Source organism: Rhyacophila brunnea, unplaced genomic scaffold (assembly GCF_057557595.1).
Source record: "Rhyacophila brunnea isolate RB1 unplaced genomic scaffold, BYU_Rbru_1.0 scaffold_3, whole genome shotgun sequence".
Taxonomy (NCBI): Eukaryota; Metazoa; Arthropoda; class Insecta; order Trichoptera; family Rhyacophilidae; genus Rhyacophila; species Rhyacophila brunnea.
This window is the reverse complement of record NW_028232965.1, coordinates 46,058,922-46,070,601: the sequence shown is the minus strand read 5'-3', so window position 1 is coordinate 46,070,601 and position 11,680 is coordinate 46,058,922.

Here is an 11,680-nt window from a genome sequence, read left to right as displayed (position 1 = left end):
TAAGAGAAAAATATTTTGCCTCATTTAATATATTAATAATTTCTGATTTGATTTTTTGCGACATTATGGCAATTAATTCATTTTGAATTCTTGGTCCAAGATAATGAGTAGTGCGGGGCTTACAGCTTATGGTTTTCAAATGTTCCTTAATAACACTATCAAACAGTCCAAAACATTCAATTAATTTTAAGAAATTTCCATTGTGCAGTGTGTTGATTGTGGACTTAGGTCCGCGTAAAGCCATATTCTGCACCGCCATGACTCGCAAAACTGCACATAATCGAGTTAAAATTGACAGCCACCGTATAATTTCTTCATTGAAAAGTTTTTGTTGACAACAATCAATTGTTTTATTTAGCTTTAATCTGATTAGAATATCTTGCCAGATTGAAAAGTTTTCGTGGTGATTTTTTGACTTTTCGTGGGTTTGTATAGTTTGCGACAAGTTTTTCCAATTATCATAGCCAACTGATGATCCCATTCCAGTCTCACATTTTTTTTATTAAATATTATACAGCAAAAGCAATGCGCAGAATCATTTTTTACAGAATACACTAACCAAGTTCTTTCATATGTTTCGCCATTTTTCAACGTTCATAATATGCATTGGAAAACTTTCTATTGCACGTATTGATAGGATAATCAGCAAGTTTTTTCTGTATAGGTCCTTTTTTTAATATCATTATCCTTGTACTTTCATCAAGAAAACTTGGCCAAAAATGTGGATCATCAAAATTATTGTCTTCTTCTTTGTCTAAATAATCAAAATTATCGTCGTCTAAATTATTATCGTTGGCATCGTAATTTACATTCTCTTCTAGCGTTGTAGCATCTGATTCTTGAATTATTGGTTCTTTAGTTTTAGACGATAGGTATTCTGCGCTGACTTTCTGATTTTGCTTTTCACTCTTGATAAAATAATTGTTAAGTGTACCTGTATTATTTGTAGCATTTGCCTCCTTTCGTTCTCTTATCTTTTTATACGCTGCTCCTGAAAGTCGTTGTCTTGCACTCATGTTGATGATTTAAATAAACCACAAATCCACACTATTACCAGCAAAAGATATGTTTACAAAAAACGAATTAAAATAAGGTATTGTTATTCACAGCACAATAATTTCTAAAAAATAGTAGTAAACAGATGATATTATAATCTAGGTAGGTATCTACTAGTGTAAATTTTTATTACAATTAGCTGGTACTTAACGTAAATACCTATTATATGCACGAATACTAGATTATGTCAAATATCAATTTTACAATAGGTACATCCAGCAACTTTTAAATCTCGCTAAAAAAATACGGATGTATATACCTATAAATCTCCACCATAATTTTTATTGTTTCGTTACCTACGTTGACATATTGGTATAAAATATTATTTTGTTTCAATAACTTCTTGGCTCATTGGCGCCATATAATTGGCTTTTGCGCAGCCACTGTTATGATAGGAACTCTTTAATCTGAGTAAATGACATTATATTATGCATAATGTGTCTAGGTGGCAAAAGACTCGTAAAAATATTTTTTATTGGCATTTGTATTACGAACCCGAGCAGTTAAAAATAATAGAAAAAATCACTGACTGATAGTGGTGACATCATACTAAAATCGCCGCGAATACCTACTCACTACTGGGTAATAAATAATATAATTAAAAAACATCCAGAGCCGTGAAGTACTACAAATATTCGGTGCTCCGGCGCCGTTCCTGCTCCGGGTAAAACCCCATTACTGCTCTGCTCCTGCTCCGAGCTCCGCTCCAACGCTCTGGTTATAATATAACTAAGATTAGGTACCTAGCTATTTCTATATAATACCAAATGATCCTCCTCGATTTGCCGCCCTTCGAGTATCTGCCGCCCCCAAGCAACGTTCAATCTGCCTACCCCCACGGGACGTCACTGCAGAGATCGTAATCATTCAAAATATTCTGCAAAATGACAAAACCAGACAGAAATTTGTCACTGTGACAGTACGCGACGTGCATCATAATGTAATTGAAGCATTATTGTTTTTCTAATACTTCATTCCAATAACATTCTTTATTATTTCATTTCTAACTTGGCCATCATTTAAATCATGATGTAAGTACTACATAATATTATTAAGCAAATTATATCTTTTTATAAATATAACATTTATATATATGTATTGTTTTTTTTCAACCTTCGTATCCCTAAATGGCATTTTAATGTGTAATATATTATTGATACACTAGTGATTAATTACCAAGTATTATATTTCTAGAAGGAAAATTACTTAAATATTCAGGACAGTTAAATAATGTTTTGTAATACAGTGTAATACAGAACTCGGATGCAATGAGGAAACATTCGTTGACAGTTAAGTTTATGATTTTCTCCATACATTTATTTATTCACTTTTATAACGAGCTAACGAGCTACTTCTCGGGTATACAGAGCAAAACCGTTAATGTGTCGATCGTTTAAAAACAATATTTTCGACCCTAAGCAATAATATCCGACCGGTCAGTTAAATAGACCGATGCTGCCGGGATCTGATTACGTTTATGACACTAGTTAAGTGTCTAAGTACCTAATTGGTGTTTTCGCAGACAACATTGAAAAAGTATCCACGCATATGGTTGAAATTGCATGTAAAAAATCCAAGCTTTGTGAAGTCAGTAGGTACCTACCAGCGCCGGCGGCTCAGCACTTCATTAAAATAAACAACTTCTTTTGTAGTTTATGAATTAATTGCCTTGCTTGTTTCGGGGATTTTTACGATGGTTTTCAGATTTTTTATGTTCTATGCTTGAATATAACGTGGCACGAAAAATGTTATATAACGATATAACGCGTAATACTTAAACGAGCAAATTCAGTCGGTCCCATCTTCCTCGTAATAACCAAGTTCGACTGTATATTTTTTTAATTGGCTCTACAATCTGGCGTGGTCTTGGCCGCCCTATGCCTCAATCGTGTTTCTCTTATAATATATTTTTTTACGAGGTATGCGCAGAAGCATATCGAGTAACATGTGAATTCGCCAGACTAAGATTAGAATACGAATGAGACCCACAACTTCACAGGGCACTTTACAGCTCGTCCATTGAGTGATACATATTTTATTACAATTATAAAAATAAATCTCAACGTTAAAGTGTGTACGCATTAGCAACTCGTTCCAGAAACTTAAGAGTAGCACAACGTGGTATGGAGAGGTGCATGCTGGGCATTACGCGAAAGGACAAAAAGAGGAATGAGTGGATAAGGAAACAGACAAGGGTTTGCGATGTAATAGAGTTCGCTAAAAACCTCACATGGAAATGGGCTGGACACAGCTCAAAGAAGGTGCAATCGTTGGACAAATTTAGTCACACAGTGGTATCCAAGAGATACAAAATGTCCGCAAGGTAGACCTAGAGGCCGATGGATCGATAAAATGATATAATTCTGCGAAGTATGTGACAACGCAACGCACAGGACCGAGAGAAGTGGAATTAGCTTGGAGAGGCCTTCATCTAGCAGTGGATAGATTCAGGCTGATGATGACACATTAGCAGAATAAGTCAGACATGAATGTGATTTTTCAATATCCACCCTTATTACGTTATAGGTAAATTTCATTTTTCAACCACAATTCAGTGAATTTTTATGTACCTAAATCTAAATACTCATCAGCAACATCTTGGCTACGTGTTAAAACTGTGAACTAACATGCTCCGCCCATTTTTAACCGCACTTCCATTATAAACTAACAAGCTCCTCCCATTTAGTAGACAACAGCGCCTAGAAGCGTAGCCAAGAAGATGTTGCAGAACAGTATATTTATGCAAAACGCTTGCTTGCAGAACAATACAAGATTGCTGTTAAGGTATGAATAATATACGGATTTGTAATGTAAGTATTGTTTGCAGACCCAAATGTGCATAAGTAGGGTTGTTTCATGTTTGTGATGATCCTTTATTATTCAGATGCAGCGCCCAATACTAAAAGTCAAATGTTAATAATCCATTTCAACACCACAACCCTATATAGTATTTACTGGAAATAAGTGCAGTGAAATAAGGGTACCTAATTAGGGACAACTATTTGACTTCCTGTTTAAAAAATATTGCTGGTTTCGAATTAAGATGTCAAATTAGTGTTTTTATAGATCATCTATTTTTATTAGCACAAAGTTTATCAAACCTAGGTATCATCGAGGAGAGTGCCACCCATAGCTCTTTTTCTATTACTAAATGGGTTCAATTTTCGAATTTCATTGCAGCTAATGCAGAAAATCCTGTTTCGCATACATAATATGATGTTATTAATGGCAGCAGTACTTGCATTCTTTGCTTGACAAAAGTATTATATTCTTTAATTCGATTCAACCGAAATTAAACCTATGGTTTCACTCTGAAATTTTTGTTTCAATGAAGTGCCTATCTCAAGATAATTTTATTCTATCAATTTCAAGCCAATCCAAATTCATCTTGTTAATTGACAACTGCATTCTGTATCTTTTTTTAATGATTTTTGTTTGCTTCAATATTAACTCTGCCGCAAAAATCATTTAAAAGTGGAAACATGACAAACTTATTTTTTTTGTAATTTTGATTTCCATAGCTCCAATTTTTTATGAATGCTTTCACTTTGTATTATTGAATCAGTGAATGCATTTGTGGTACTTGCAGTGATTCATTCAAAACACAATTTTCTAAAAAAATTCAACCAAATAGGCAAGTTTAACATTAAAGTTATCGTTCCTAAACAGATTTGCCTCCTGATTATGAGTTATTTTAGAGTTCAAAAACCCTTTCAATCACTTTTGATCTGTGTCACTGAGTACTGAGAGAATATTTATAGCTACTATTGACAATGTCAACCACACCAGTCAATTCGATAGAGGCAGTAAACATATGACTGTAATAATATTTTGAAACTTTCCGCCATCTCATGAGAATGGGCTCTACAACGAGGTGGAAACACCTAAAAATGTACTACGATGGAGTATTAATTTTAATTAATGAATTAATTATAATAAATATATTATAGTGTAGCACATTTAGTTGTAGAGCAGGGGTGGTAGCAGTGGCAGCTCGACAACTATCTAGGTAGTGGTGTTTAGCCATTAATTATTAAATATACACCCGATCCTCTTTTTGCACGGTTTCGAAATAACTCGGTTTAAAAAATGTAGGTACCGATTATTTTTTATTTACATTGATTTTTTTGCTTTAACACGGTTTAAAAAAGAATAAAAATATGTACCAATGTACATATTTATCAAAAAATTTCATTGGAATGGACCGCACGCCACTGGTGCATACATATGTTGTCACTGGATGCCGCACATACATACGTAAATATATGGCGCCGCGCCACTAGTCAGTCACTTCGTGTTCGATACGAGAGACGCGCGCAGTGTGCTTCGGCATCAGCGTCATTAAACATTTCCAGCGATGAGAGTGATTTTTCGCCAGCGAAAAACAGCAGCATACGAGCACGTTTATTGTCAAGTAGCGACACTGAATGAATATATTTCTCTATGCTAAATTTAATTTTAATCGAAAATGATGTATTTTTATGTATAAATAATAAATAAATTCGATTTATTTTTGAGTTCAAGAATTTCGTTTTTTGAGTTGAGTTGGTTGAATAATTGTAATGGAACCTATCTATCATTTTTGTATGGGCACCTTATCTTTTTTTACACGGTAGTCTTTGGTACGTATCCCCCGTGGATTGGGTGTACATACCTACCTACTTTCTCATTTTATACCTAGCTACATATAATAATATGATTTTATTAATGAGGAAATGAATAATTTTTTAAAATAAAAAATTATGATTATCTGAGTCGTTACTTATCTTAACAAAAGAGTGTTTGGAAATATTAATTAATAATAATAATTATTATAGATTTACCATGATCAGTTTTGAATGACATACAGCAAGCGTTTTTACTCACCTAGGGGCCATTTGATTCGCTCCCCAGTGTGCACATACTAACGCTAATGCATTCACATCCTTTGTAGAACGAGATTTGTACTGCGGCAACGGGATGGGACTGAGTGACCTTGGTCAGCGAAATATAGACGACGTAGCTTTCTTAATTTATACATAGGTGTCACCGTGAAATAGGGCGAATTTAATTAAATTGATTATTTTAATACCGCGCAATCATTACGTTAGGACATAATTTACAATCATCGCTTTATTTATTTGTAAAAATAATAATAAATATCTATAAAATTGTGATGGGTTTAGATGCATAAAATAAATTAAATAGCTCATTTAATCATGTAATTAAGTAGGTAGGTATATTATGACAATGATAAAAATATTGGACGTGTATTAATTGTTGACATGATAATGATGTGGGGATTGTCCCTACGAACCCTTAAAGTAGAGCCGCCCCTGGGTGGTAGTAACCCCATCCTACCTACAAAATGTGTATTAATGTTTCAATGTATATTCATATGCAGTGGCGGCTCGTCCATATGCACTGCGTAACTGCAGCACCCCCAAGCAAATTGAGAAAAATGTAATATTATAATGATACCAGATGGAAATCTCCCACAGGAGACTACCTCAAAGGGCGGACCGAACCATCATATTTCCCAAAATACCACAGCCTACGTCCACTCTTCGCGGTGATCGCAACCCTCGGCCGAGCGGAACCCGTCTCCTTGAAATTCAAATTCGTCAAATTCCCGCCAAAACAGACGCGGTCTATCAAAAACGGCCGCTCGCGCCGCCACTAGTCAATCCGTCGGTAAAACAGGGAGCTTCCCGACCGACGGATAAAACAGGACGCCGCGAATCTGGCAGTTGGATCTGGATGGGCGCGAAAGCTCTCTCTTGCCTGATACGTCGACCAGCCAGCATCTCTCTTACATCAACCGCCGAACCAACAGCATCGACCGCAAAATCTCTTCTCGCCTCGGACGCGAAGCCAAGCCAGCATTCCGGACAGCCCGCCAAAAAGACCACATCTGACATCGGCAGCACGCCAAGCCGCAAGCCCCGACCCTATCTCCCATCGGACAGCGAGCATCGCCTCGGATGCGAAGCCCCAGCAGCCAAGCCCGCGACACCACGTTGCAGCCCGCCAATTACCAACCGACCGCCAACGACGACAATAACCTGTATCGTATCTGTAACGACTACCCTGCAATACGATGAAATAAACCAGCCTTGACCAAATACCCCGTGCGTTTCTGTCCTCCACCCCCGCTTTCACCTTGACGTTATCACGGCCTGCCATCTCCGCTTCAGAGCGCCCAGAAGGCCGGTGATAAGTTGACGCCCATAGCGTGGGGCTTGTGGGCAGGATTGTGTCCACCGGAGCCAGCATCGACCCTGAGATACGCCAGCAGAGTGAGTACAACTGTGAACTTCCTCAAGCAATGACATTTGCGAGTACTCACTCTACCGGGGGAGAAACACACGGCCGGTATTTACAATGTCAAATTGACCTTGTTTCGCGCGTGCAATCGCAACATCGAGACACGCGGCGATACGTTCCTCGCAGCGGAAATGACACACGAGATCGCGCGGAACGTACTCCCGCAAGTTCATTCGATGTAGAAAGCCTAGCCAGACACTGCTGGGGGGCCGCGCAAAAAACCGCGTGGTCCCGAAACCTGGAATTCAGCACACCAGTGGCGCCTGACAGAAGCAACAGCCTGGATAGCAAATCAGCATGGACATCGGCTCCATCGCAAGACGTGACAGCAGCATCGTTATGTTCCTCCGACCAGCGGTATCATCCGTCGACCCTGGCCCACGGAGGAATACGTAAGATGTCATGGCCAACGGCGTCGCGACGCTACACGGAGATGCCCCGGCTACCGACGCCGACGCTCTTCGTGACCGACGTCACCCAGCACAGCGAGGTGCCAGCCAACGGCGCTCGTACCTCAAACCCAGGCGAAACATCTGCCACCAGCGCGGATGTCTCGCCTAGCATAACCACTAGCCTTATCAAGCCTAGCGAGTCTTAACGCACTGGAAGACGACACTCCTCGCAAAGACCCAAGGTCAAGCTTCAGTACCAAACCCCATAACCAGCCGCTTACCATTTGGCACCGGCGTTATCACGGAGTGCCCCGGCACCTTCGTGATATACCTTACGGCAGACCGAGGTTGGTCGCCTGGTCTCTGGTTGCCCAACCGGCGGTGACCAGCAGATACATCAGACACCGCCTCAATCGCCGACGGCCCAAGGCTACATCGGATCTGCAACCTGAGGGACCAAGAAGACTGAAGCGGAAGCCAAGATTCCAGGGACACAGCAAGACCCCCAGCATTAATCGACAAACATCCGACGCCAGCGAGGATGTCACGCCCGCCTTAAAACTACGACACCTATGGCCAAACCGCTTCGACGCCTTGGACGTGCGAGAAGACGACGCTCAAGAACTCAAGATCCCACTTCCAACACCAGACCCCATCACCAGACGTCTATTCTTGGAACCGGCGCTATCACGGAGTGTCCCTGACTGACATGTCTGACACCTCCGCGAAAACCTCACGAGGAAGCTGAGATTGGTGCCCTGGTCTCTAGTCACACAATGGCGGCGACTAGCAGGCGCAACAGGTCCCACCTCACTCTTCGACGGCCCAAGGATGCGATGAGCTGGTCGATTCGAGGGAACCACCATGTGGAAGTGGAAACCTCAGCAGTTTTGACACGAAAGAGCCTCAAGCACGCCAAGACCATCGGACGCGTCAAAGCCGCACAGAGGTGAACCGGCCCCAAGGACAAGCGACGGTAGGCTGATGGAAAAGACGACGGTTCGGTCGTTTCCCGGAGAGGTCGTTTGATACCAGATGGAAATCTCCCACAGGAGACTACCTCAAAGGGCGGACCGAACCATCATATTTCCCAAAATACCACAGCCTACGTCCACTCTTCGCGGTGATCGCAACCCTCGGCCGAGCGGAACCCGTCTCCTTGAAATTCAAATTCGTCAAATTCCCGCCAAAACAGACGCGGTCTATCAAAAACGGCCGCTCGCGCCGCCACTAGTCAATCCGTCGGTAAAACAGGGAGCTTCCCGACCGACGGATAAAACAGGACGCCGCGAATCTGGCAGTTGGATCTGGATGGGCGCGAAAGCTCTCTCTTGCCTGATACGTCGACCAGCCAGCATCTCTCTTACATCAACCGCCGAACCAACAGCATCGACCGCAAAATCTCTTCTCGCCTCGGACGCGAAGCCAAGCCAGCATTCCGGACAGCCCGCCAAAAAGACCACATCTGACATCGGCAGCACGCCAAGCCGCAAGCCCCGACCCTATCTCCCATCGGACAGCGAGCATCGCCTCGGATGCGAAGCCCCAGCAGCCAAGCCCGCGACACCACGTTGCAGCCCGCCAATTACCAACCGACCGCCAACGACGACAATAACCTGTATCGTATCTGTAACGACTACCCTGCAATACGATGAAATAAACCAGCCTTGACCAAATACCCCGTGCGTTTCTGTCCTCCACCCCCGCTTTCACCTTGACGTTATCACGGCCTGCCATCTCCGCTTCAGAGCGCCCAGAAGGCCGGTGATAATAATATACATAAATTTATGTATATTATATGAAAATATCAATATTATTTAAGCGTGTTAAGCTTGCCCACACACCGATACATCCAATAATAATTATCACAGTCGCAATGAAAGTGATGCATCGCGTGATTTCATGCAGTACCATTTTTCGTGGTGGGAGGGGGCTTAGTCTGGTACTGCCGCTTACACAGTGATACTAATACGAAAATACTATTTTCGTGTTGCGAACGTTGTCGGGACAAAAACTTTGAGCTAGTAGCGACAGATGTCGAGAGCAACTAAAAGGTGTTAGACCTTCTTTCAAGGAAAAAAGACAGAAGAATCAATTTTATAATGAAATAAAAACACTTATAATATTTCATTTTAATAATGTGTATGTTAATAGTAAAATATAATCAAAATAATCATTTATTTTTATTTTTAATCTACCGCAGCACCCCCAGATATAATATCCACGAACCGCCACTGTTCATATGTATCTACATTATGTAGATAGGTATCAAAAAGATGAGACAAAATTTAGAATGTTTGTCGATTATGTTGTATTTTATTTTGTTGTCAAACGGCGAACATCACAAAGAGAGCGGTAGGTATGTATTGGGAAAAGCGTACAATATTAACAAAATACTAATATCGCAACACATTACCTTTGAATTCATATCCTCCCGGAAACTCGATCCTCTTTATAAAGCTCATTGTCGATGTAAATTTGGGATTATGTTACCGCTTTTCCGATATTTTATTATTGTTATACTCGGTGATAAATGGTTGTAATGACGTACGTATTCTGTGACTAGCCCAGCGGTTCTTAACCCTTGGCCAGGAGACATTTGGTAAGCTACCACAGTATTAATTACATAGCTAAGATGAGTAGTTACTAAAATACTTATCATCGTTGTTACGGACGTTCTAATATTGCGATAACTTACCTACAAATTGAAATTATAAAAAAATAAAAACTTTTACTCTCGTTTCAATAATGCCGTACTTATATAATAACAATTTTATTAGTCGAGTATGTTCTGAATCTAAATAAAGCAGCAAACATAACAATTTCAGCACACGATTTCACCAGTGGCGTAGATAGAAATATTTGACCCACAGGCATAAAAAGTTCCTCAGTTTTTCTAAAAAAGTCAGCCCGAAATCGAAAAAAGTCGAGAGCTTTTTTTAGCAATTTCAGTGATACAAACATATTATTGTAATTGTTACAATAAGTGCTAATAATTTGATACAACCCTACCCTAAGTTTGATAATATTTATCACTTTAGCGGTCGATAAGTATAGAATAGACCCACAGATTCCCATGTGATTAATTTTTGATCCATATTTTTGTGAACGCGTATAAATATAGTGAAATAGAAAATTCATTATTATCATCATTCAAATTTAGGCCCACTTGTCCTGCTGGGCCCACTCTTGTAATGTGGTAAGATAGGTACCTACGCCGCTGGATTTTGACATTGATTTACAAAATGCTAAGCATCGCATCGTATCTATACATTTTCAAATAAATCTTATATCTCAGTAGGTACTTACATAAATAAAGCGAGTTCCTACATATTACAAACAAACATAGGCAGACTTAACCAGATGTGGCTATTACAGATTTTAGCCACTGTGATTCAGATAATTACTATTAGCACACGATGATGTGTGCGGTGGTTGAAGCTATGATACACGGTAGGTGGGTGAGTGTGTGGGGTTTGATAGGAGGATGATCGGAGGACGAGCGTATCGACACGCTGTGGAGTCATAGATGTCCGCAACAAACGCAGCGAGTGCGAAAGGGGTATATTGCAGTACTTATTATAAACGCAACTTGTGGTTACCTACTAATTGTGTGTAGCAATAAATAAATAATTATATCTATAAAAAATATTTTTAGAATATGTAACATCATTTTCATGCCTAGAGTCGGGGTGCAAAGTTATGGAGCGTATACTCTACAATTGGTTGTGTTTACACTAGGACTAAACCTAAACTTTCTCAACTATGAATATGTGTTGAATTTTAATTGGTGGCTAAAAATTTGATTTATCATTTGAATATAGGTAGATGGTGTGTACAACCGAAAAAAATGATTCGAATCTCGACGAAGAGTCAAATTTAATACCTAATTAAATATCTTTAAAAACACATGGGTAGGTATATCA